Source organism: Ostrea edulis, chromosome 5 (assembly GCF_947568905.1).
Source record: "Ostrea edulis chromosome 5, xbOstEdul1.1, whole genome shotgun sequence".
Classification (NCBI taxonomy): Eukaryota; Metazoa; Mollusca; class Bivalvia; order Ostreida; family Ostreidae; genus Ostrea; species Ostrea edulis.
This window is the reverse complement of record NC_079168.1, coordinates 52179084-52204793: the sequence shown is the minus strand read 5'-3', so window position 1 is coordinate 52204793 and position 25710 is coordinate 52179084. Positions and strand designations below refer to the sequence as shown.

General features: G+C 34.2%; 1 protein-coding gene and 1 long non-coding RNA gene across 9 annotated transcripts in view; one reads left to right on the top strand and one right to left on the bottom strand.

The window, feature by feature from the left end:
- The window catches only part of LOC125652434 (myocyte-specific enhancer factor 2C-like), a 56358-nt gene that overhangs the window by 14096 nt on the left and 16552 nt on the right, over positions 1-25710 (top strand). For 2 of the 8 annotated variants that reach the window (XM_056164775.1, XM_056164771.1), the window contains exons 2-3: positions 3237-3330; positions 10475-10561. The gene's annotated coding sequence lies outside the window, so the exon portion shown is untranslated. Of the gene's footprint in view, positions 1-3236; positions 3331-10474; positions 10562-14466; positions 14497-15267; positions 22516-23408; positions 24813-25710 lie in introns of those variants that run through there. The other 6 variants (XM_048881631.2, XM_056164773.1, XM_056164772.1 and 3 more) reach the window with 5 other exon arrangements.
- Positions 182-25406, bottom strand: LOC125652439 (uncharacterized). The gene is made up of 4 exons (XR_007361575.2): positions 25208-25406; positions 5040-5152; positions 4799-4869; positions 182-1246 (listed from the first exon to the last, which is right to left on the bottom strand). It is a non-coding gene; the product is annotated as an uncharacterized LOC125652439 (long non-coding RNA).

Sequence of the window (25710 nt, the reverse complement as noted above, 5' to 3'; positions counted from 1 at the left end):
TCCCACTGCCTTTTATGAGTGTTTTGGAGTGATCTTTGTTAATAATGATTGATTACCACTTAAAACCCTCTTGTACTAGAAACTAAGTTTACCATGGTGGAAGTCAAGCTTTAACTTCTGCATTAGTCTCATCTGAGAAATGCTCTGAATATAATTTTAAAAGAAAACAATTGTAAAAAGATAGGTTCATTCATACTTCTATGGTCATATAAAGTTGACAACTTATTTTCTTTACATACTGTCTGTGAATATACAGTTATGGTACTGTATACAAACTCTGTTATATTGAGAGAATAATAGGAAAAATGACATTCTGAAATCAACATCATATCAGCCCGAATGGCCCATATCGGCCCGAGATTCGAAGGCCCAAGGTTTGATATGGAACCCGAGGGATGATATATGATGTGAATTTTAGCATGTGATATTCTTTTTATCATATACTGCACTTTCTCATGCTTAAATATTGCAATAAATTACAAATAGTAGTGTTTTTGATGGCTTGGAGGAGATATGGAGTCTGAGAGTTGATTTTATAAAATATTCTTTTCATCACATGCGGGTTACTGTTTTGCATTTTTAAAAAGGTTCATCAAGGAACATTTGATATATTACTGTACTATGGTAAATTTGATGCAATGATTTACTTTGGTAAAATCTTTGATACCTTAATTAACTTTGGTAAAAACTTTCATACATTGATTTACTATGGTAAAAACCTAATGATACATTGATTTACATGGTAAAATCTTTGATACGTTGATTGTTACGAGTGAATACATAATTTCAGGATTGATATACATTTTTGCACGCTGGTATATATATGTGATATGGGTTTTCGGACTTGTCATTGATATTAGCTAGCTATCGCAACGTCATCCATATTGTGCAGTGCATAATCGGCATAATCATTATACCAAGTATATGAGAAATACTATTGGGTACTGTACACGACTTGCTGTAAAAGTATTTGTAGGTCATACACATTGAATAAGATTATATTCATTTCTGTTATTTGCCTGTATTGTAGAATATGAAAACTTGCAGAAAAGCCCACACTGGTGGATTTCTCTTTAGGAAATTACACCATCTTGTGTTACACCATCTTCTTTGGCCAACCTGGTACTGGCTGATAGTGTTATAGACAAGTGTATATTGATCCAGTTTCTGACTTTGACAGGAAATGTGTCATCCTCACTTGCTTCCTCCTCTTAATTGCTTGTCCTTTTCTCTTGTCTTGAGTGGTCTGAAGATACAGCAAAAAAAATACAGAGATTAATTTGAATAAGGAATTATTCCGTTTCATATTTGGGTGTTTCTCAAAGAGCACTGTCAAAGTTTAACCACTACCATTTGACGTAATTTTTCAGAGTTTGACACTTGCCACTAAGCCATTTCAGTTATAGACAAATGCCAGTCATATTCACATTCAATTTTGATGGAATAAAATCTGCTTATTGTTTTGAAATAAATGATATAATAATCTCATCAAGTTATAAATCCATGATTTACTAATTTTGACCAAATGAATATTTCTCATAAGTTGATGTTAAACAAAGGCGTTTATAGTGCCCGGGTTTGTTGAAATATAAATTTAGCACTTCGCTTTCCTATTCATAGTTTTCATTTTTGCTCCTCTAAGACATAACCATTTATTTTGTTTTCTGAGGGCAATGCTGAGTGAAAATCTGTGTTAAACTTGCCAGAGGCTGTTCTAAATAAGAGATACTTGTCTGTTTTCATTGAAATTTTGGACAGTATTTGAAAACACTAGTTATGCCTATCATGAATCATATATATTTATATATATTCCAAGTCAAGTTATTGATGGTGTTGCTTTATGTCATGATAGATAAAACTGCTTATGCTTTCAGACATATTTTTCTTTCCTTGAGATTGAAGTGCAATTTCCTCTATGTTTTTTTTATTTTCTGTGTATCCACCTATCATGAATTTTAGCAATGATTATATCTAAGTTCTATTCAATATATAAAATTGAGAGGTCAAAGACGAATCTCTATTGCAGGTCATTGAAGATGATGACCACATGTCAAGGTCGGGGCTGCGTTCAAGACCGTAGTGGTTACGTAGTACTATGAAATTGAACAAACACCTAGGCTAGCCCTACATAGGGATAGCAAGCATTAATTCATACAGTGTGTTCAATAGACCTAGATTGGCTAGCTGCTACGATTTTGAATGCAGCCTTAGAATTAAATTGCAACTGACCTTTATTGTCAATAGTAGTGTGTTGGGTTTTTATATTATTATTGGGGTTTCTTAGCTTAATTTTTTTATATTATTATTGGGGTTTCTTAGCTTAATTTTTGAAATACATTTTTGTATACCCTTAGGACTAATTTTTCAACTAAACTTGACACAGAGCATCTTTAGGTAAAGAGGAAAAAAATTAAAAAGTTTTATAAATACAAGATTTTAAGTCTGGACTAGCATTGCTGGGCTTGAAAAATTGCATGAAAGTTTCTAGAAAGGTCTGAAATTCTGCATAGGTTAAAGGGACTGATTCATGATTTCCCCCCAGATTTTGTTTTTCACTTAAATTATCAAAATCTACAGTCTAGTGTGTTTAGAAGGTTTCAGAAAAAAATTAAGGTTATTCATCATGACACAAGCTCATTATAGAGAGTTTATTATTTGTTTTGAAAACAAAGATTGAGGTGTGTTATTGTTTACGAAGTTTTCAAAATAAATGGATATTGATCCAAGTTTATTATGTATATCACATCTCAAGTATACTTTAGGTAAAATGTGTCATTTAAAAGTTAAAATTTGTGATTGTACAAAATGAAGAAGCTTTAAATTACAAAATTGATGTTTCACTGGTTTGTTTGTTTACATAAAAAGACTCGAGTCTTTGTTTACGTACATAACACAGAATCAAAGCTAAAATATTGCTCTTATCCTTGCATTCAGATGGTCCAAATTTTGGTTGTCAACATTAAATGAGTTTTATGTTTAATTCTTAACATCAAAAATAAGAAATATATCTTTCGAAAAACGTGAACCAGTCCTTTTAAGATACTTTTTATCCTCAAAGAATTGCTTGTATGGTCAAGCTCAAAAATTTCTGGCATCAAATACATGTATAGGGAATTCACAATGAGGTCCTTTGAACATGGCATGTATTCATTAAAGTGAGCATTTATATGGCTCTTGTTAGTTTCCTATGTGTAGAGAAGATGCTGCATTGTGATTCATTTTGAGATATATTTCAGGTGACTTGTAGCTGAAGAAGATCTACTCCATCTTTCCAGATTATCCTGTCCTGCAAAATGGGGTTCAAATAGAAGTAGGAAGAACAATCTTTTGGTAAGTACATGCACGTATATTTGTGTATTGTTTTGGTACGTAAGGTTTGATATGAAGATGCACTTGCCATTGAGTTAAAGCTCATCTGCGTAAAGGACTGACAAATCAAACTAAAATGAAAATTTTTTACTCGGTTAGATTTATGTCTCATGGGCCGTTTTCTTGATGTACACAAAGGTTATTTTGAATAGCAAGATTTCATGACTCGAAATCTGCAGGTGATTTTGTTAAGCTTCCAAATGACAATTTATTATACATGTATAGGTTTATTTTTCAATCTTTACATGTCTATTATTGATGCCATACATGAAATATATATATAGTCTTTGATGAAAATTTGATGCAGTAAACTAGTCTGTCCTCTGGTAGACTGCTGGTCTTCCACCAAAATTACTTTTCTGGAGAATCCTGGTTAGAAAAACCAGACTTATTTTGTCTATAAAAGGTATATTATCTCTTGAGATGGAGTGGGCGACTCATTTGGTCACAGTTGAGCAGCCAATCAAATTGTATTGTAGATGTAAAGCTTGACTGTCAGTGACAATCTAATCAAATTAAAAAGTTGGCATTCTGATGGCCTGTCTGGTCTTGATCATGTAATTATCACATGCAAAGTGTAGAAGCAAGCTATTGACGTAATGTGGTGCAAGTTAGCAGTATTTCAGTGAAAATCAATATCTCTTATGTAAAGAGTACCAAACTTAATTCACAGCCACAGCAGAGTACATAGACTGTATTACAGACACACCTTTAACCCCTTGGTCCATAGCAGTTAATTACTGGGCAGCACAATCCGATGCAATTCTTTACTTCAGATAATTATCAACAATTTCTGATTCACCACGATCAAGAAGTAATTAAGACAAGCACAGCAGAATGATTAATGGGTTGGATTTTCTTCTGTGTGGAAAAATTGTCCCATAGCTGCATGTATGTGCAGTGATTTGTTTTCAGAGAAGTTGTTGACATTGTGTTACTATGGTTACTATGATTATATGTTGTCTGCACTGTTATTTGTACTGCCAGTAGTCTGAGTACAGTTTATTACATCCTCTGGATTTCTAATATTCATACAATAGTATTCTTTTCATGGGGTTTTGGAATTGATATGAATATCAATGATTAATTTTTTGTTAAAGTTATTGTAATAAGTTGATTATTGGATCAAGTATGTAGGCGTATCTTGAGCAGATGAAGAAAGAGACTACAGTTCTTTCAAATTCACACGCTTTACAGTATTGGCCTTTTTATATTAGAACTCTGTTAGGAATTTTAGTATTTTGATTATAGGAATTATACTTAATGTGGTACATAGATGAGTTGACTTTAGTTGGGCCATCTTGTGAAGTTCTCAATCCTTTCAAGGTTACCATTGGCACTGATAATGGGAACTATATGCATCTAGGAAACTGCATTCATTGTGTATTTGTAGAAGCATTCACGCAGATCTAGAGATCTGTGCCTTTACCTTCTCGGCTTGCTTAGATTGGGTGTGGACTTTCTGTTGCTGGAAGTTCATTATTGATGCTCAGATCAATACTGTGTAACAAGCATAAAATAAAAGATCAAACACAAGCCTCTAATTACGATTGAATCTTACAGTGTACAAATCAAAGTATGTCATACCATAAAAGTCTACATAAAGATGAGGTAATGCAATTTTCAGAGTCTGTTGTGACGGCTGTCCTCGCACACCTTTGTAAACTCACCTGTCGTACTTCATTAGACGAGAGAGTAAAACAGAAAAGCCGCTACCTGTTAATACAGGGATCCGTTTTCACTATCATTATTTTGTCCACTTTCACGTCTTTACCATATAGTGCTGAAAAAATGATAAAGATCTTGCACACAAGTGTATTGTTTGTACGAAAACCCTCCAGAGAAAAGTAGCATAAACCAATATTACATTGACGTCAGAATCTTCCTGATGAAGTGTATTAAACCCATACAAAGCTCAAGTGATTTATAATACATTATATAGCAAGGGATAAGGAACAATGTCCACTCTTGTTAAAAACACAGGATCTACTGATTTTGATGGAGTTAGTCAGTTTATTGAGACCTTATGGCTGAAAGTTTAATTTGCTACTTGCTTTCTACAAGCCTGATAAAAATTGTAAAATATTCACATTAATACATTACAGCGTGTATATATTTGGTATGTTTGGTAGTATCAGAAACTGAGAGCTATGATCTTTTGTACACACTTGTTTCTGTGATCTGTTTAAGAAATTTCTACAAGTTTTATTAGTTCGTGAAATTGAAGGTCATTATAGGTGATATTTATGACATTTCTAAAATTATTTTTTCATCTCCTCGATATGATGATTTCTAAAATAGGTTTAGAATTTGTATTGTAGTAATATTACCATACTATGGATCAGCCTGGTTTATAGCTCTGGTTTAAGATCACCTAACTAGTAATGTAAGGGTCTCAGATTTGGTCCCTGATTGAGTCAAAGAGTTGTCTTCCCTTATTTGCTATATTATATACAGGTAAACTTCGATATCTCGAACTTGTTAGGACCGAAGAAAAGCTTCAAGATATCCGAGGGTTCGAGAAATCTAAGTTAATGAATTTGACACCAATACTGTGTAATGTTTTATGTTGCATTTCTATTTCACAGGTAAAATAACACACCTTAAGCGGTAAAAGTTTTAGTTCGAATTTAAGAATTTTTTAATACATTTGCATGTATATTGTACATATGTATTACTTTACTTGATATTGAAACATTTACATTTTACATATTTCAGTTGCTTATCATAGCGATAATCAGTTATATATATTTCTGATACCCGGATTTGTGTTACGCTTCGTAAATGATAAACCAATCACTGTAAGAAGGACGTTAAGTTTCCTTTTTACACCACTGCCAGATAATCCAACTATCCCCCGGGTTGGATACCAGGTCCTTCGTCACATGTAGATTGCTTATCAGACATGATGTGTACTGAAGATTTTGAATTTTGGTGTTGATATTTATACTTAAAAATACGGTCTTTAATTGTTAAATTCTTTGATTTCCATATCACTTTGATGTGTCCAGGGTCTACTTTGACTTGTGATAGCATTAAATTAAATTCCTATTTCAGTACTCGTCCCCAAGCTGATTGTTTAATTATTGCGTCATCTTACGTGTAAGTGTGCATTTCATTATCACCTCCAAACACCCAGTCTGCATGATTAAATAAAGCTCCCAAATCAACAGTTTGGGGCTAATAAGGTGTAATTATTACAGTGGTCCCATGAAGCACATTCTAGACCTAACGGAAATGTCCAACAGACTGTAAAATTAGCATAACGGGATGAATGTGTACTTCAGATATGAATTCAATGGAGCAAGAAACTTCTTGGACTTCGATATAACGCATGTGTTTTTAGCACTTGGGACAGTAAATATACTTCGGGATAAAAAGCCAGGTATTCAAGATTTCCGTGTTCAAGATACCTTTTTTTTTTTTTTTAAATTATGATTATAGTAAAAGGCTCACTGCAAGACATCTGTGGTATTCGACATATCGGTGTTTGAGCTACCAAAGTTTACCTGTATATACATGTGTGTTTATATAATATATATATATATATATAATCCAAAATATAAGTAAATATCCGCACGAGTAATAGTATAATAAAGAAAAATTAGAACGCCGAAATATCTCAACCGGTTTCATTTTCAAGAGTTATGACATTATTGCTTAGTTACACATAGATTTAACTAAAGAAACGTTGTTTATTCAAGGATACAAACCTGCATTAAACACTCCATAAAATGCAAAACTTTATATGATTTATAAACATTTTCACGCATTATAAATCTGTTTTATTTGATTGTTAACACATAGGTCAGAAGTCAACTGCTATGTAAACAAACTTGTCATTATTATTGTACATATTGTATATTTTTTATCTTGCACAGACCAAAAGTCGGCTGTGTTTTTATTTCCCTTTTTTTTCCCTTTCTCATGTATTATTTCATAACGTTGTATCATGACGTCATAATGATCTTTGTTAAAGCGTCAATACAATCCGTCACGTTTGACGTCATAGTTAAATCTATAATGTGTATAACTAAGCAATAATGTCATAACTTTTGAAAATGAAACTGGTTGAGTTATTTTCGGCATTCTAATTTTTCTTTATTATATATACATATATATATATATATATATATATATTAACTCTAAAGTAGACCTGGTAATACACCAACAATTTTTTTTATAAAAACAAGATAAGATGCAAGTGAATAATGTCATCTAAAATGTCATGGAAATTATATTTATTGAGAAACATCACATATGACCTTAAAAGAAAAGTCCAGACTTGCATTGTAGTCTCACAGTTTAATTTGTATGCCACTGATTTTTGGATACCAGAAGAAGTAACAACAAAAAAGTGAAAGGTCTGTTGCATATTGAATGCTAGCAGCTAGACCTTAACCATTTCTCCTCCATTGTTGTTTTTTCTCACTAAATAGAACATATTGTAAGATAGAGTGTGTGACTGTATCTGTTTATTTTAGTAAATTGTGTACAAAATAATTTATGTATATTTAATTGTAACATAAAATTCAGTTGTGAAAATGGAAAATTCACATTAAAAGAAATAGCAATGTATCAGTGAGACTGACAAATTAGGATTATTAACCAGCACGAGTGTGTGTGGTAGCACCAATCAACCATTAGTACACCGAGCAATGACACTCGGAGGAGCTCTAGGTACACTGAGCTTTGACACTCAAAATACGAGTTCTAGGTACACTGAGCTTTGACACTCTAAGTGTGAGTTCTAGGTACACTGAGCTTTGACGCTCAAAATATGAGTTCTAGGTACACTGAGCTTTGACACTCTAAGTGTGAGCTCTAGGTACACTGAGCTTTGACACTGAGTGTGAGCTCTAGGTACACTGAGCTTTGACACTCTAAGTGTGAGTTCTAGGTACACTGAGCTTTGACACTCTAAGTGTGAGTTCTAGGTACACTGAGCTTTGATTCTCTAAGTGTGAGTTCTAGGTACACTGAGCTTTGATGCTCTAAGTGTGAGTTCAAGGTACACTGACCTTTGATGCTCTAAGTGTGAGTTCTAGGTACACCGAGCTTTGATGCTCTAAGTGCGAGTTTTAGGTACACTGAAAGCACTGACACACACTGAGCAGGAGTTCTAGGTACACTGAGCTTTGACGCTCAAAATACGAGTTCTAGGTACACTGAGCTTTGATGCTCTAAGTGCGAGTTCTAGGTACACTGAGCTTTGATGCTCTAAGTGTGAGCTCTAGGTACACTGAGCTTTGATGCTCTAAGTGCGAGTTCTAGGTACACCGAGCTTTGGCGCTCTAAGTGCGAGTTCTAGGTACACTGAGCTTTGATGCTCTAAGTGCGAGTTCTAGGTACACTGAGCTTTGATGCTCTAAGTGCGAGTTCTAGGTACACTGAGCTTTGACGCTCTAAGTGCGAGTTCTAGGTACACTGAGCTTTGATGCTCTAAGTGTGAGCTCTAGGTACACTGAGCTTTGATGCTCTAAGTGCGAGTTCTAGGTACACTTAGCTTTGACATTTTGAGCATGTACACTGAGTATTGATGCTCTGAGTAGGAGCTCTCACTAAGAGACACTGAACATAGCTGCAGAACTGTACCTCTCTGAAGGGGGATGGAATATACTAGAGAGCTACAGATCCACCCCTATAATGAAAACCTTCGATTTAAGTGCAGGTTTTTCTGTGCACAATAGAGATCTTTTATCGCCTTATTCTTGCATTGCTGTCTCAAAAATTTAATATAAAAAAATTCGTAACATATTTTTCAGCTACAATTGTGTCCAAACATACCTTTAAACATTCAACTTAAGCTTCAAATAATTTTGTTTTCTCCAAATGTATGTAATACAATTTGCCACAAATAGTTTTCAGTATGATGTTATTTTTGAGTTTGAGATAAAGCAGTGCTTAAATACGCATTTTAAAAAGACAAATTACATTGATTACATGTTGGATTTTGCATTTAGTTCAATTTAGACTAAGCTGTATGCCTTCATTAGACTTGGTACAGATTCATCTTGAGAGATTGCAACTAAGCACAAATTTTACCTTGACCTTCTGCATGACTTTGACCTCACATTTCTGGTTTTGCATTTAGCTTATTTTAGGCTAACCCATTGAGGATGCTTTCATCAATCCTCATACACAACAGCTTGATGAAATTTAGATGCTTTATCTTTATTTTCTGTATGACCTTTGACCTTTGCTAGTAGCTCATTGATAAACAACCACAGTGCCAGGGCATTCGTGTCCAATAGACATATTTCTAGTTTCTTATATTCAGTGGTGGATTATTGTTTTGTATCCCAGTGAGAAGATTTTACTCAATTTATGACATCACCATACAGCTTTAAGTAGAATGTAATTTGAAACCTGCACTGTGGATTTGGACCAGCTATACCTATGCAATGTGGGCTCTTCGTTGCACCGTCACATAATTTTGATACAGCACCTAAATGTTAAGGTCTGACATCTCAAAGACCCATGAATTACACTGCTTAGCAAAGGAATAGACTAGCTACTTATTTTAAATCGACTCAGATCTGCCGTGGCCTGGGTTCCAACCAATGACCTAGCTACCTCTCACAAAGTGAATGTTTTACTGTGTGTTGGTCTTAGCGAAGTAATGCGTTTCATGTTGTGCCAGTAATCAAAAGGCCAAGTAGAATATTTCTGAACATTAGATATTGAAATTGCAAACTCTTTTCAAGTATCTTCTCAGTTTTCATTATCCCTCATGGCAGTTTGAATTATTTATTAATAAAAAGATGATGAGTTCTCGGGATTACACAACAGCACAGACAAATATTGTGCTTATAATAGAGAAAAAATTAATTAAAGTAGTAAAATGATCTTTCCCTCTGAAATATTTGTTGTTTTGACCAATAGTGTAACAAGAAATGCAGTATTAAGGCAAAAAGTGACTTGCGGTCTTTACGGGCTGGCAGTAACGGTGTGCTAATTCATTCTGACCTGCTAGTATTGGTTTGACGTCAGTTGTTCTGCAAGTATTGAATTGCTGGGGATATTACATACTCGCTTGTGGAAGTGGAGGAAACAAACTTGCACTAAGGATTATTTTTCTTTAACTTTCTTTTTCATTGCATAGATATTGGAAGAAGTCTCCACATGTCAATTTGAATTGAAAAAAGTGGATATTTGTAGATTTTCCCAAGTGCAAGAAGTCTTTAAAAAGGTAAGGTTAAATTGCTCAAGCTTTATAATTGACCCTGCTATCAGCCCGTAATATTAGCTTTAAAAAATGTATGGTCAACTTCTCATCTATTTCCGATGCTCTAAACAATAAAGTAGTATAATTCATAAGATGTAGGGTAAAGCATTTATAGAGTGTGTATAATGGGCAGCATGAAAAGCTCATTGAAAAGGGGCAAATTTACTCAGTCAAAGCAATTTTTTTGTATCAATGGTAATGTTTTGAATAGAAAATAATAGAGTGTTTGTAGAATTGATCAATATTTTCCACCAGTGGAAAGTTTACCTGAACTCACACATTCATTGCAATCTAATAGTGACTGTGAGGATTAGGGTTATTCCACACAAACCTCAAGTGATCTCAGGATTTTTTTTTTATTAATAATGGGAAATTTGGGGATTCAGAAAACCAGTGTCATTCTATTGTGATTACCAGAACTTTACAGAGAAGGATCGGAAGCAAATACTAGAGCACCATTAACTTGTTTAAAGTATTGCAAAATTAGGTAGTCATCTTGGCCTTTGTAAATTGAGATTTAAATTACTCCTGGTTGTGTGAGGACAATGCTACTGTTGTAGAGTTGTTTACAGTCTTTTTGAAAGAACTCTCATCAAGTTCTGTAAGCTAGTGGTACACCCGGGTCTTCTGAGGACAAGAGTCTTGCCAGAGTGTTGGTTTAACTCCCCTAACCTTACATTACAGACTTTCTAGACTTTATAACATTCTAACAAGTAAATACAAGCTTGTGTCATTAAGACAGAACCGGCAAGCTCAGTGAAAATATAAATTACTGAGAAGAAAGTAAGATTGATCTCAAATTTGTGTTTGTACAATAACCAATTGGCATAGTCACATGGTTGTGCCAGTCTCCAAAAGATTAAAACTAATTTGTAGGAGGATATGCATAATGGGAACAGAAGTAACAGTGCAGACAGGTACATGAATTATAGATGGAAAGAAGACAGTTGTTCTAAAGAGCCTAGTAATGTCATTTTCTGTAAAGGTTGAATAATACAAATATTCTATATAAAATAAAATAAAAAATAGAGTCCATTAATTTAACAACCATATTGAATATTTTTAAGAAAAGTATGTTACAAGTTTGAATGTCAAACAGGTCAAGCATCAGCAATGTTGCTTAGTATTGAATAGTCAAACACATTGGAAACACATAAAAGATGGTTTTATTTTCTGTTTTAATCATTGTAATACAGGTTCAATTACAATGTGGACCATTAATTATAATACATGTTTATATACGATGTACACTATTATAAAACAGTTTCAAACAAGTTTAAATAGCTGTTACCAGACATTTTACCCAACTAGTGTAATGTTCCATTATCAGTATTTTTTTTTATGTATTTATGCTATTATATATATATAAAAATACTACTCTGTTTGTATGATTTTGACCTTTTATGGAGAGGACTTGCAATAACAATGCCTGCTGTTCCATCCATTTATGTTTAAGACTTATAATAAGAGATTGTTAAATCAAATAATGTAAAGGTTATAGCTTCTGGGATAATTATGTCAAAGGTCAAGACCACTACATGTATTACTAAAAATTAAGACTAAATAAGTTTTTGGAGAACTCAAACACTCAACATCAAACTAAACCAAACTTGTAGATATGGTTAAATATTGAAAAGTAATTTTCATACTCTTACAAACAAAGTTTGAGGGGGGGGGGGTATATTGGAATTATTATGTTCATCTGTTTGTCTGTAGAAATGATTCTGGTCGAATATATTCTGAGATGCTAGTATATTGATTTTTCTAAAGATTTGTAAACTTTTTATTGACCATATAAAGATGTGCACCTGATACTTTCATCATGATTGGACAATTTTCATTATTCTGATCACCTTTTTTCTGTTGTCCTTCTGTCCATCTGTCCGTAAACTTTTCACATTTTCATCTTCTCCAGAACCACTGGGTCAAAATTCAACCAAACTTGGTACAAATCATCCTTGGGTGAAGGGGATTCGAGTTTGTTCAAATGAAGGGCCATGACCCTTTCAAAGGGGAGATAATTATGAAAATGCAAAAATAGGGTAGGTTTATTTAAAAATCTTCTTCTCAAGAACCACTGTCCCAGAATGTTCAAATTTACATGACAGCTTCCTGACATAGTACAGATTCAAGATTGTTAAAGTCATGGCCCCCAGGGGTAGGGTGGGGCCACAAGAGGGATTGAAGTCTTACATGCAACTATATATGGAAAAAATTTAAATATGGACCATGGTGACTCAGGTGAGCGATGTGGCTTATGGGCCTCTTGTTTATTTTTAGTTGGGTTTTTTTTTTCAACTTTTAAATATGGACTGAATCATTTTGTTTTAGATTTTATAATTATGTGTTCTCTCACAGAGACTACTGCATAAGTTTAGGAGGGGGTATAATGAAGTCATCATTTGTCCATTTGTATGTGGACATGATCTTTTTTTTCATTTTCTAAGAGACTAGAGTATGAATTTTCCTAAAAATTTGTACATGCTTTATTACACCATGATTATTAATGAATATCAAAGTGAATGGAATTGAGTGTATCCTGTAACTTTTATTCAGGTGAAACATGGATAATGTTGAAGCTTGTGTCTTTCTGGTCTTCAGCTTTACAACAATTCAAAGATGAGCTCCACGGGAGATATTAGTCCCAATAGGACAGATTTAATTGGGGGGGGGGGGGGGACAAGGTATGGTAGTTGTTTCTGGGGGAAAAGATATCTAAACACCCTATATTCAGTAGTCAGTTAAAACTAGACAAGGACTATAGGTATAATGTGATGGATAAAGATATCCACACACCCTATATTCAGTAGTCAATTAAAACTAGACAAGGACTATAGGTATAATGTGATGGATAAAGATATCCAAACACCCTATATTCAGTAGTCAGTTAAAACTAGACAAGGACTATATGTATTTCTGCTTTGGGGGTCACTAAAAATAGGCTCACGGTTTCTGATGGTAAAATGGTTGTGAATGAGGGGGAGGGGTGTCACAGAATATGTTGCCTATGTCTGAATTTCTGGTGTTACTCCAGACATTTCATTAAACGTGTACTATTATAAGTATCAAAATGTTTAATGAATTTGAAGTTGAATGAAAAAGTGAATTTCTTGATTTAAAATAGGTCCAGCTACATTAATGTTTATGTAAGCTTATTAAAAAGGGGGAGGGGTTGACTAAAATGAGTTCTGTGTCATCCATTCAGTAAAAGTGGACATTTGACCTTGTATGTTGTTTGGTGTCAAATTGCTGTGAGGTATAGAAACAAGTGAAGGTTGAATAGACGTAATTGCAAAGAAAAGTGAAAATCACTGGCTGTAGAACTATTTCCCACCCTTTTCATATTGATCAATGAATGTTTAGAGATATTTGATATGCTTTATGAGGACTGAAACATGAGAATGGATACTAAAAGCTATACTTTTCATTAGGAACTCGGTAATGCAATTTTCACTGACAAGCTGGGAAACCTCAGTGGTATTACTTAAACTTGGTTGCACAACAATTGAACAAAATGATAACGTAGGTGTAGCATTAAAAATTCATGCCTTTAAGTTTTCAATAACTACTCAAATATTTATTATCACCAAACACTTCTGTTTTTACATGCAGTGTCAAATTTGAATATTGAAGAGAGCCCCTTTAACCAAACATTGTAGAGTATTAATAATTATACCAATAGTAGGGCCTTTCTCCCCTATCTTTTCCGCTCGACTGCTCACCACTCGTTCATGTTTGCCATAGTATGGGCTTTTCTTCTATGTACACATCTTCACATTTATTGCATACACTACACTGTTTTCATGCTTGTATTTCTAAAGTGGCAATATAGTGAAATTTCTTCTTAAAAATATTGTGTTTTTGCACAGGGGATTACCATAATCATTTGACTTAGTAAGGTAAGAATGTAATAACATTATTGATATTTTCTTGTTATCTTCATTGTATATTGGTGTAGATCTACTGTTAGTAGATATGCCCATAAATTGTCAAGTGTTTATACAGTGTGAGGTTGAATTATGATAATTGTTATAAAGCCCCATGACTTTCAGCTGGAGGTCGTGTAAGCGAGACTGAGGTAGAGAAATGTGTCTCACTACACTGCTAGTGTGTGTTTTTTCGTTGTTCAACCATTTCCATTCCTTGTAGAATTTCACAGTTTCTTCGTTAATGGGTTTGGGGGAGTCACGTTTCTGCTGTCAAAGTGATGCTGTACCAATGACAAGGTGTAATTCCCTTTTCTAGAAAAATTGTCAAACAGTATTCAATCAGTGAACGATACTCATGACTTATTTATTATTTCTTGTAGATTTCTCATAATTGAGTCCTTTGTTTTCTGTTGTCTTCATCAAAGTCACAGTATGTAAACTTTGAACATTATTTCCGGGAGCATTAAGTATGATATAATCCTTTAGTTTCATGATTTCCGAGGTCACTCATCTCTGAGGTTTTAACAAAGTCACCATTAAATCATGTCAATGATCACCTATGCTTCATTTCGTTTGTCAAGATATTCATATATTATGGAAATGAGTGGTAATTCATGCTACCTTTAAACACTAAATTTAATTACATTTCATCAAGGAAATAATATTTCGAGTCCTTTTAATACTTGCCGCAGGGCTTGTGAACAAGTCATCTGTCTCTTTTCTTCATTTACTTCAACCTAATTTGTTGATGTCATTCTCACTACTCTGAGTTAAAGTGATGTTGGGTTTTTTTTTTTTAAATTCTGTAATCCAGGAGAGAGGTTATAACTGAGATGCATTGAAAATCCAACTGCAGGCCACAGCTCTTTTGGGGTTCGCAGCTATGAATAGCACCTTTACTGCTTACATTAACATTTCTGAGATAACCACAATTCTGCATAATGGATTTTTGAATACACACAATTTGTATTTTTAGAGCATTCTAAGATATTTATGCCAGATATACCATCTAGGGGCACCTAGTATTTGACATACTGTATATAGGGAATTTTTTCCAAGCGCTTTTTCGCAGTAAATAAATTCACCCATAGCCATATACCTGAAGGATGTACATAACACTTGAGAAAACAGTTATATATTAAAAAGTAGAGATATTTGAAATTATATTATTAAAATTGAAAGTTTTAGAATTTGCTTTATTGAAAAAATGCTGATTAAGTGGAAATTCTCCGAGGAAAGATTCAAAACCCATAGAAATTTAAACTCATGATCTACAAATGGGCAGCCTCTCAAATTAACCCACTGTCATTCAGGCCTTAAACATTGTTTGAAATAACCGTGCGCCCGACCACCCGAGACATAGATTTTGCTTTGGGCGAACAAATTCATTGTAGAAACATCTGACCGGACATTCTAAAATTTGGATGTATCAAATGTACTTGATGTACCAGTAACGGATTTGTAACATATACAATTATATATGATCAGGATCAAAATCAAAGTTATTGAAATTGAGTCGCTTTAATTAAAAGATAGGGTTTTTTAAAAATTAATTTAAAGAATGGTAAACGTTATTTTCCCAGGGTTAGTGGATCTTTTGGCAAGGCTTACAATTTTTACAAGCAATCAGCCCGGCATGTCTAGAAAATTTTTACAGCGAATTTCAATCACTGCCTTAAAGTTTAGAAGGGCAAGAGATATCTTACTGATATTTATTTTTCCATTTATGGTTTGAAAGGGAGGCAGTCATTTTCATCCTTAAAGTTTATGTTTAGGATTGTAAGCCAAGGCAACAAAATTTCAACCTTATACAGGGCATCCTTAAAGTAAAATTCACAACTGTAGAATAATGACAAATTGAGTGAAAATAGAAAGGGCAAATTATCTAGTATACAGTATCTGTTCATCTGTTTTTTCAACCATGTGCATCCCGTGGGAATACGGGTTAGAATAGGTCCTCAGTAACCCTTGCTTATCGTAAGAGGTGACTAAATGGGGCGGTCCTTCGGATGAGACCACAAAAACCGAGGCCCCATGTCACAATAGGTGTGGCACGATGAAGATCCCTCCTTGCTCAAATGCCGTAAGTGCTGAGCATAGGCCTAAATTTTGCAACCCTTCACTGGCTATGGTGACGTCTCCATATAATTAGTGAAAGATTCTCGAAAGGGACATGAAACAATATACAATCAATCAACCATGCGGTGCACATTTACTTCTAATTTCATATGTCTTTGGGTGACAAAGGATTTAACAATCTTATGTTGCTTACTTTGAATTTATGTGTTGTTGTCTATTACCATTTTATCTTCAGATATGATTTTTCTCAGCTTTAAAGCATAATTCCGCTTTCCGGATTGTAAAAATCCATTCTCTACATAACGATTCCGCTTCCGGAAATTTCTAGATTCAATCAATTTTACGAATCTTATTTTCTGGAATATCTGGTTTTGACTTCGAATTTTATTTAGCGGTCAATATTTCCTCATTATATTCTTCTCGTTAATTGGTTGAATCATTGTGATATCACCCAATCAGCAAAATGAACACTGATTGTAAACACATGGAGCTTACAAAAATGTACGTAAAAGTAGTACAAAGAGACAACAGTTATGTTTACAGCCATTGACAAGGTCCAGCTTTTAAAGAAGATTTTAGTCAAATTTTGGTACATTATGTAGGACCTTTGCCCAAGACTAAGTTAGGGAACCAATACTTACATATTTAAAAAATACTCTTATCAGCACTTTTATAAGGCCTGAAACCTCAAAATTGGTTCACATGATTCATTTTCTGAAAAGCTTCTGAAAGTCAAAATATCCATTTTCGGCAGCTAGGAGCCTTTGGCCCCCTGGACCCCCTGATCTAGGGATGCTGCCTTTTAGCTCTGGCACTGCCCCAAGATACCCCGCTGGGGAAGGACCCCCAGACCCCCCTTCTGCTTTTTCTTTCTGTAGTATCAAGTCTGAACAGTGTACATGGTTTGATTGTGTCTGTATTTTGGCCTTAAAAATATATTGACTTAATAAGAATGTTTATCTGTAAAATGAAAGTACAAAGACTGCTAAACACCTGATAAATTGGTGTTCTACAATGATGTATGCATTTTGTGTGTATGACAGATTAATTCAGCTGGAGGGGGGATGGTTTATTTTAATATGCAAATTTGATACATGTTAAAGATTATATTAAAATGTTCAAGAATTAAAAATTTTTTGCTTTAATGGTTTTACTCTACATTTACGGATAACTAAAGTTTTCATAGGACATTTTTTTGTCAATTTTGATTAAACTGTAAAATCACTGATTATTATTTTAGTTGTTGATAGTGAAATGACTATGTATAACATCACAAACACATGGTGTTCTTGCTATTTTCTATGAAATTACCAAAAATCACCCCTTTTCAGACCCTATGATGGCTTAAGAAAGTATGGGCTTCATGTGTCGATTATGACAAGAATGACACATTTTATCTTTCAATCTAAATGTTGCAAATGCATAAATCTAGTTTTGATCAATGCATGTGGCCCATGGTTTCTACTGGATTGATTAGCTGAAATGTTAATCTTGATAATTCTCAAGGAAAACATATATAGATAATTGGCAACTTTATGACATCTTGTTGCAAAATACAAATCAATTTTAGGACATTAGAGTTTCTGATTATTTCAATATGGATATTGCTGAATTTCAGAAAAATCAAAGAATATTTGAAAGACTATATTGTCAAACTTTGTCCTTTGGTTGAATACTTGGAATCTAATATTTTGCTCAATTAGAGGTGTATGTCACCAGGTTTAGGTGAAGTGCCACAAATGTAGGCAGTAAGGGTCATTTAGCAGGGAAAGTTCTTTATTGTTCCAACTCCTACCAGTGTGCGGGACCTCTGTTGGTCAGGTCTCCTCTGAAAGATCCACACCTCTAATGCCGAGGGCGACGGAACTTATCAACTCATTCATGTTGCAGCAGATCTCTCATTTCTGACGTAAGCCCTTTACTGAGTGCTGACTGAGTTATCATATAGATTTGAATTTTGTTCAGATCAGGGCCTTTTTACATCAGTACATTGAACATCAGAATTTCTTCTCAAGAACAACAAGGCTACGATTTGTTAAATCAATGTAGGGTTGGTAACACACTAAACACAAAGAATAGACTAGTGATCAAATACAGAGATAACTTCTAACGGTTACCAGTCCAGGCTCCTTAGACCATCAAATTAGAGTTGGGCTTATTTTTGAGCTCAGTTTCAATTATTTCCTATTTATTTATTTTACAAAAAGGAGCTTCAGATTTTGGCCAAAAAGCCTGTATTAATCATCCAGCTCTGATTTTTGTAAACAGTTAATTTTCCTCTCAAGAGCAACAGGTTGACAAATAAGAATAGGAGTATTTTAAGATGGTATACATTTAAACTCATAATATCTTTTAAATGATGAATGTTTGCACCATGAGGAATAATAAATCATGGTTATTGTAAGAGTGACTGACTGCTTAGAGTTGTGACCAGTGGGCCACTTTTCATGATCTCAGCATCTCAGATGCCAGGAACGTCTGTAATGTGAATAGGATACATACTGGTTGATGCACTGAAGAAGAAAGTGTCAATGATGTGCTATTGGAAGTGTGTCATACCAACATTTTATGACTCTGGTATGTATGTTTTATGTGCAGTTGATCATTTTATATGGGTCCTTTTGTCATCTGTGTTAGTGCTGCCTTTCCTGCCAATGGTGACATAATGTGCAGTCGGGTCCTTTTTTGTCCTAACTTGCTGCAATAACTAAGCCATATTTTGGTGTGTTTTATGGAAATTGATTATTTGTCATGCATATTTAAGTGCCAAATCAATTTGTGGCTATCAATTTATATAAAACTTTATGTGACGGTTATAGATAAGGCACAAATCAATAGGCTATAATGGATTCCTTGTGCTGCGGTTTGTTTTTACCATACAGCACTAAAGATGATACAGTGTAGTGTTCACAGATTGTCAAGATGTATGTTTGTGCAGACTGATTCAGTACACAAAAGCTTTTTTTCACTAATATTGTCTTACCATCTTTCATACTCAGGTCCTCTCATGTAAAACTGATAAATATTTTAGATACTTGTGTTTCCTCTCCAGTTAACTGTATTGTTACAGCTGTTGATTGTTGGTGAAAGTTGTCTCTCTCTCTCTCTCTCTCTCTCTCTCTCTCTGTTTCCTTTATTTTGTTTTTGCTCACCTAATCTTAAATGTGCTTTATCTGTCATCTGTCTGTTTGACCAGAACCTTATGTCAATGGAATATATATTGACATGCAAAAGAAACTAAACCTCCAATTTTCGGTAATATTTTTATCATTTCATTAAGATATATTGTTTAATTTTTACAACTGATAGAAGATAAACATTCTATTCTATTGGATAATGCAGTGAATTATTGCATTGACAAAAAATGTTCAGGTTTAAGAGATGGATCTTAATTCTGGTATGTCCATTGAGGGGCCCATGTTTGCCCAACTCTTAATTTTGTATTCCTTATAGGAGGTATGAGATTGATAACTGTCATTGTCTTCACCTTTTTCATTGAAATTTTCATACTTCAAGAATAAATATCCCCCCCCCCCCCCACCTTTAGCATTTGTTGCTGCTTGAATTCTGCAATGCCTAAAGTTTGTTACATAGTTTGTTTGTGAAATAGGGGTGTTCTGTCACTCTTCCAGAAGTCCCTGACACAAAGCGGGTAGATTCTCTGCTGGATTTGCGCATGTTCAAATGCCCCAATCTAACATGTCCCACACATGCTTTTCTGGTGAGAGATTGATGTGATATTGGGCCCAAAGTAATGTGTCGACATTGTGTTGGTGAAGATAGTCCATCGCATGTCGCACTACGTAATACTTGGCTTTGTCTTGTTGAACTGAAGGACAAACGGCACAAGAACAGGTCGCAGGTCACAGTGTACTGTTGAACTGTCAAATTGTCTTCAGTGAAGACCAAGTGGGTTTTACAGCCACTTTAGATCCCCCCACACACTCTCGCACCATAACTCTTCCACCTTTTAACCTGCCACCCTGCAGTTATTGGTATTTAACGTTTACCATGACGTCAAAAGACATGCTGATGCCCATCTGAGTTATAAAGTATAAATCTTGGCTCTAAACATCCTTTACGCAATATGAGAAACAAATTTCAACATGGGAATATTCTTTACCACTGCCTGGTTCCTGAGGGATAACAAACAGGTCTGAAACGCATGAAATGCTGTCTCATGCATTTGTGCACTTGCCTATTCGGGTATGTATTGATATCTCACAGACACAAGAACGCATAGTGTGACCGAGTTCAATCAGCCATGAATTGCTTGGGAATTTGTATCATATCGTGCAATTCAAATTTGCTAACAATGAATTTTTCATATTATAAATCATTGGAATTGCATTTCACCAGAGATAATGGACCGATTAGTTGAATTTATAAGACTATACATGTATTTTCATATTCCATATGAACAAATCGGCAGTAGTTTTTGAAACTGATGTGCAAGTATTAGTTTCGTGTTTTGACTTGCTGTGATATCCAAAGGTTGTACAATTCATAGTGGTCATGGACCTCTTATTCTGCCAATCGATGATTCTTGGTGATGTCATAATTTTCAGAAATGATTTCATTAAACAAACATAGTTATAGATGTATAATCTTTTTTATGTAATCCTTGATTAAACAGAGAAAACTAAATGTTGAAAATAAACTAAAAGAAAATGGCATCATGAAGAAGAAAGTTTGAAATATTTCCATATGCTCCCCCCTTGATTTAAAAACTTTTAAGTAACGTTTAAGATATATGTCTCTTGGATCAATAAATCTGAAACTTTTAAGGAAGTTATTGCAGTCCCAATTGATAAATGTAACAGGTGTTTTAATTGTAAAGCATGTTTTTATGTTGTTGTGTCCTGTGAAGGGGCATTAATTAATTAATCCTCTTTGACAAATTAGGAACTTGTACCAATTGAGGACCTTGATTGGGATGATATTTTGATTAAAGTCCACAGTAACTGATTTCGAGCATAAACCATATTCTACAAGCAATAGCATTGAATTCAGGGCCCGGCAGAAAAATGTAAATGTTAAAGAGCTGGAATAGCAAGTTGATGGAATAAAAATGATCAAACAAGGTAGGAAATGGGACTAAAAATAATTCTCATACTTCCCTATTTTTCAATAAAAAAACAAAAAAAAAAAATTGCAAAGAAGTATGATAAGTGGGGATGTACTCTAAACTACTTAAATCTCCTCAAATAATTGTAATTTATCATAATCTTGAGAGCCATATACTTGTCACAAAGATACATTTGTTTGGTGTAGTCTTTCAGATTTTCTTTCAATTTACTCAGATAGCCTTTTGGTGTGTTGCAAATCAGATTAAAACAATCTTCCTTCATCCAATAATCGTAAATAATAAGTTTGCTTGTACTTTTGCTCTGTTTAGACATATAATTCTAATCATTCACTTTTTTCTAATTAGCTTTCTAGATCATTATTATCTAGTAAAGAAAAAGCAATTAATACCTACACAAACAGATTATATGATCCGATATTGAAATAAAGCTGCTTTTCACAGTACACGAGACTCTCTTCTGAAAATCAATCACAAAAAATAAGCTTACATTTGAAATCAGTTAAAAGATATACAGACATGTTAAAAAATAATTCTTGTTTGAGAGGAAGATTCATTGTAAGGAAAAAAAATCCACCACATGGTGCCAGGCAATAAGACTAGCAGAAGGCAGAAGAGTTGCCATGACGTCAGCCTCACATTTCATTAGGGAAGTCTGTACATATGTGATATCATAGATTTCAACAACACATCTTTTACCTGGCAATTTTCTGCATAATTCTCAAGCTTGTATGTTGTCTCTCCATGCATTGGATATCAGGTGAAAACGGAATCCTTGAGGAAATCAGAATACATTTTACATTGTGTAATGAGAGAGATTAAATGTAAGTTTTGTTTTAATTGTTTTCATTATATGTGTTTCAGTACTTTACCTCCTCCCCTTAATTTTGCACTTTCTCTTGATAGATGCTGAGAGGTATTTTGATGGATTTCATTGGATGTCTTACAAGTTTTGTTGCATGTGTTTAATATTTATCGTAGAGCTCAAATCTGATGTGCAAACATCATGGAGTATTGAAAATATCATACATTTTCTGTACCAGTAATTCACTTCTTTTTCGAAGCCATTGTGTGACTGTTAATTTGTTGATTTACTTAGGTGTGAAATTCAATTCATGTGTTTCTGTCTTTTTGTGAAACATGCCATTGAAGTGTAATACATAAAGCGAGTTATGATTTATGATAATATTGCAGAGGCTCTTTGTAAATGCCTCTTTGCTCTCTACAAACTAATTGATACTTAAAGGATTTTAATTATTGATGCTGGTAAATCACCAGACACGAATTCCCCCCAGAAAAATGGCTATGATATATATACTTGTGTGTATTGGGGGTGCTGTCAAGATTACCACTGCTTAGAACCATGTGAATGACTCATCCCTCCCTAGTAATATAGGGTCAAGGCCATTAAGATAAGGAGCAAAGGTGGAAGGGGCCTAGTTTTTTTTAATAGGATAACTCATTACAGGTGGGTTGCAAAATTAAGAGCTCTTTGAGAATCCTGAGCTTGGAATGTGTTCAGATTAGTACTGTTGGGCACATTATCTTTGAAATTAAAGTGCATCTTAGTCCCGGGTTTGCATGAACATATATTAAATGCCAAATATTTCAATTATGGAATATTACTTCAATGGCAAAACAATTAAGAATAGTTAATGAAAATTAATGAGTGATTAAGTTAGAAGTGAATTGTCAAATGTACTTGATGAAAGCTAACTTCTTTTTTTTTTTTTTGGTAGGATAATGTTACCAAAATGTTTAAATACAGCTAGGATACAATCTTCATACCATGCAGATATTTTACATTACACATGCAAACTAACATGTTTTGTGGATTAATAACCAATTGTATCATTAGTGTCAGATCTTGATCCCAAAAAAATATCTCACTGGGTTACAAACTACATCGATTATAATGAAATATTTAATAAAGACATTTCTCCCTGACTAGATGTATATAAGTTTGTGTAGTTTAAGACATTTCTCCCCGACTAGATGTATATAAGTTTGTGTAGTTTGAAGGACTTGTTGTGTGGAACCTCAGTAGAGTAAGCTAGTCGTGTACATGGATTAGGAACAGGTAATATAGTAATTAATGTGTTCTGAGGATTGTATGTAATCTACTTTGTGTGTCACAAGAAACTATTACAAACACACCCAATTAATGATGAATGCAGACGTATGGCAATACAAGTCAAAACCCAGTACTGACTTCAGTCATAATGTGAACAGATTTTTGTGTGAAAAGTTTTTGTGGACAATAGTCTGTCAAAATACATTGTTTGGTGTTGTAGAAGTATTAATGAGAGCTTGTTTTGGAGACGGTTCTTTGACACAGAAGTCATTTTCCAGGAATTCCAACAGTGTTAGTGTTTCTAAAGGATAACTGAATTTATGCAACTTGGAGTGTTCACAGTTGTGACTCTCACTGTGCTAGCTTAAATTAGTTTCTCACATAGTAATAATGAAACAGATTTCCTTCACCAAAGCAATCCACCCACCCAACCCTAATTTGATATTCTAAGTCCAGATTAATCAGTTGAGGTCCACCGTTGGTAAAGTTAATGTGTGAAATCATCCAAGCCAAAAAAAAAAAACCTCGCACCTTGGTGGAGTATTAAAGCAGTTGACTGTTGGGGATTGTAGAGTACTGTCGTGCAGAGGTACTCTTTTAGATGTGCTAACTATTGGGCATAAGGCATAGCATCAGTCATTTACGGTAAATTTTATACAGACGTTCAACTGACTTTCATACATGCTTTGACTAACTCCTTGATTCGACAGAAGTATGCTATTTAATGACTTTAATACAGTTGGCGCTTTCACAGAAATGCTGACGTACAAATTATGTAGCCGCATTCCTTGGAAAAGTCGCAAATGTTGATGCAACATTGAAGTGGGTTGACACAAGGAAAATAAGACATTGATGTACCAGTGGTGACGAGGCACTGGGCATCCGGAGCAAAACGACTGTGACCTTGTTTTGTCGTACACGGAAATTTAACTTTAGTCAAATTCACTTCCTATACCATCACTCGAGTACGAGTATAGCTGTGTATCTGAGCATACTAAGTTTCAAGAGGTTCAGTGGTGACTGAGTCAAAAGGATCAAGATAATTAGGTAAATGCTACACATTATTTCATTTTTGTAACCTGTTTGTCATGTGTTATACAATATATAAGATTGGTTCATAAATTTTCAAGTTGATGTGAAATGAATCACTTCTCAGACTAATTGTTGTAAGACATTGTTTATGCCAGAAGTTCTTTACAAAACAATGTCTGCTGCACATCCTGCAGATTTAACATATCTTGCATAGGTGATAAACAAGTATTTCTTATGACCTAATCTAAAGAGTTTGTGAAGGATTTAGTAATAATAAGATTTTGTCCCCCAGGTTTAATGTTATGTAATTTTGACACACATAAACTGATATTTTTTGCAACCTTTCGACAGTACAAATTATGAAAGATTTTGACAGTTATAAATTGATAGCTTTGGCGGTATGTTCTTACCTTATTGGATAGCCTGTAAAATCCTCAGATTTATGTAATATTTAACAGAATCCAGAGAGTTTTTAGGGAAATAAATTGTGTACAGGAGGAAAACACATAGACTCCATGGAAGTGAAAAACTGCTCTGAGAAAATACATTGTGTATGGTTTTATAGGCAGCATTGCTTTAATTTTAGATTGTAAATACTGTCTGTATTTATCTTTGCTCTGGCTATTTTCGTAAGAAGAATTTGTAGTAGGACAAAAAGATATTTTCGTCGTAGTAGTGTAATATTTTTAGCTCTGACAGTGGGCAAATTTAGATAAGTTGTATTCTAAAACTGGATAGCTAAATCTGGCAGCATTACAATTGTGTATTACTCTGGCAGGCCGCAGTAATGCTTAGCTATTTTTATTTCATCATCAATATCCAATGTGATATCATTGAGCTCCAATATGGTTTATGAAGTGCAAGTTAAATAAATACCTGAATGTGTCAGGAAAGACCTGAAACGAAGGGGAGG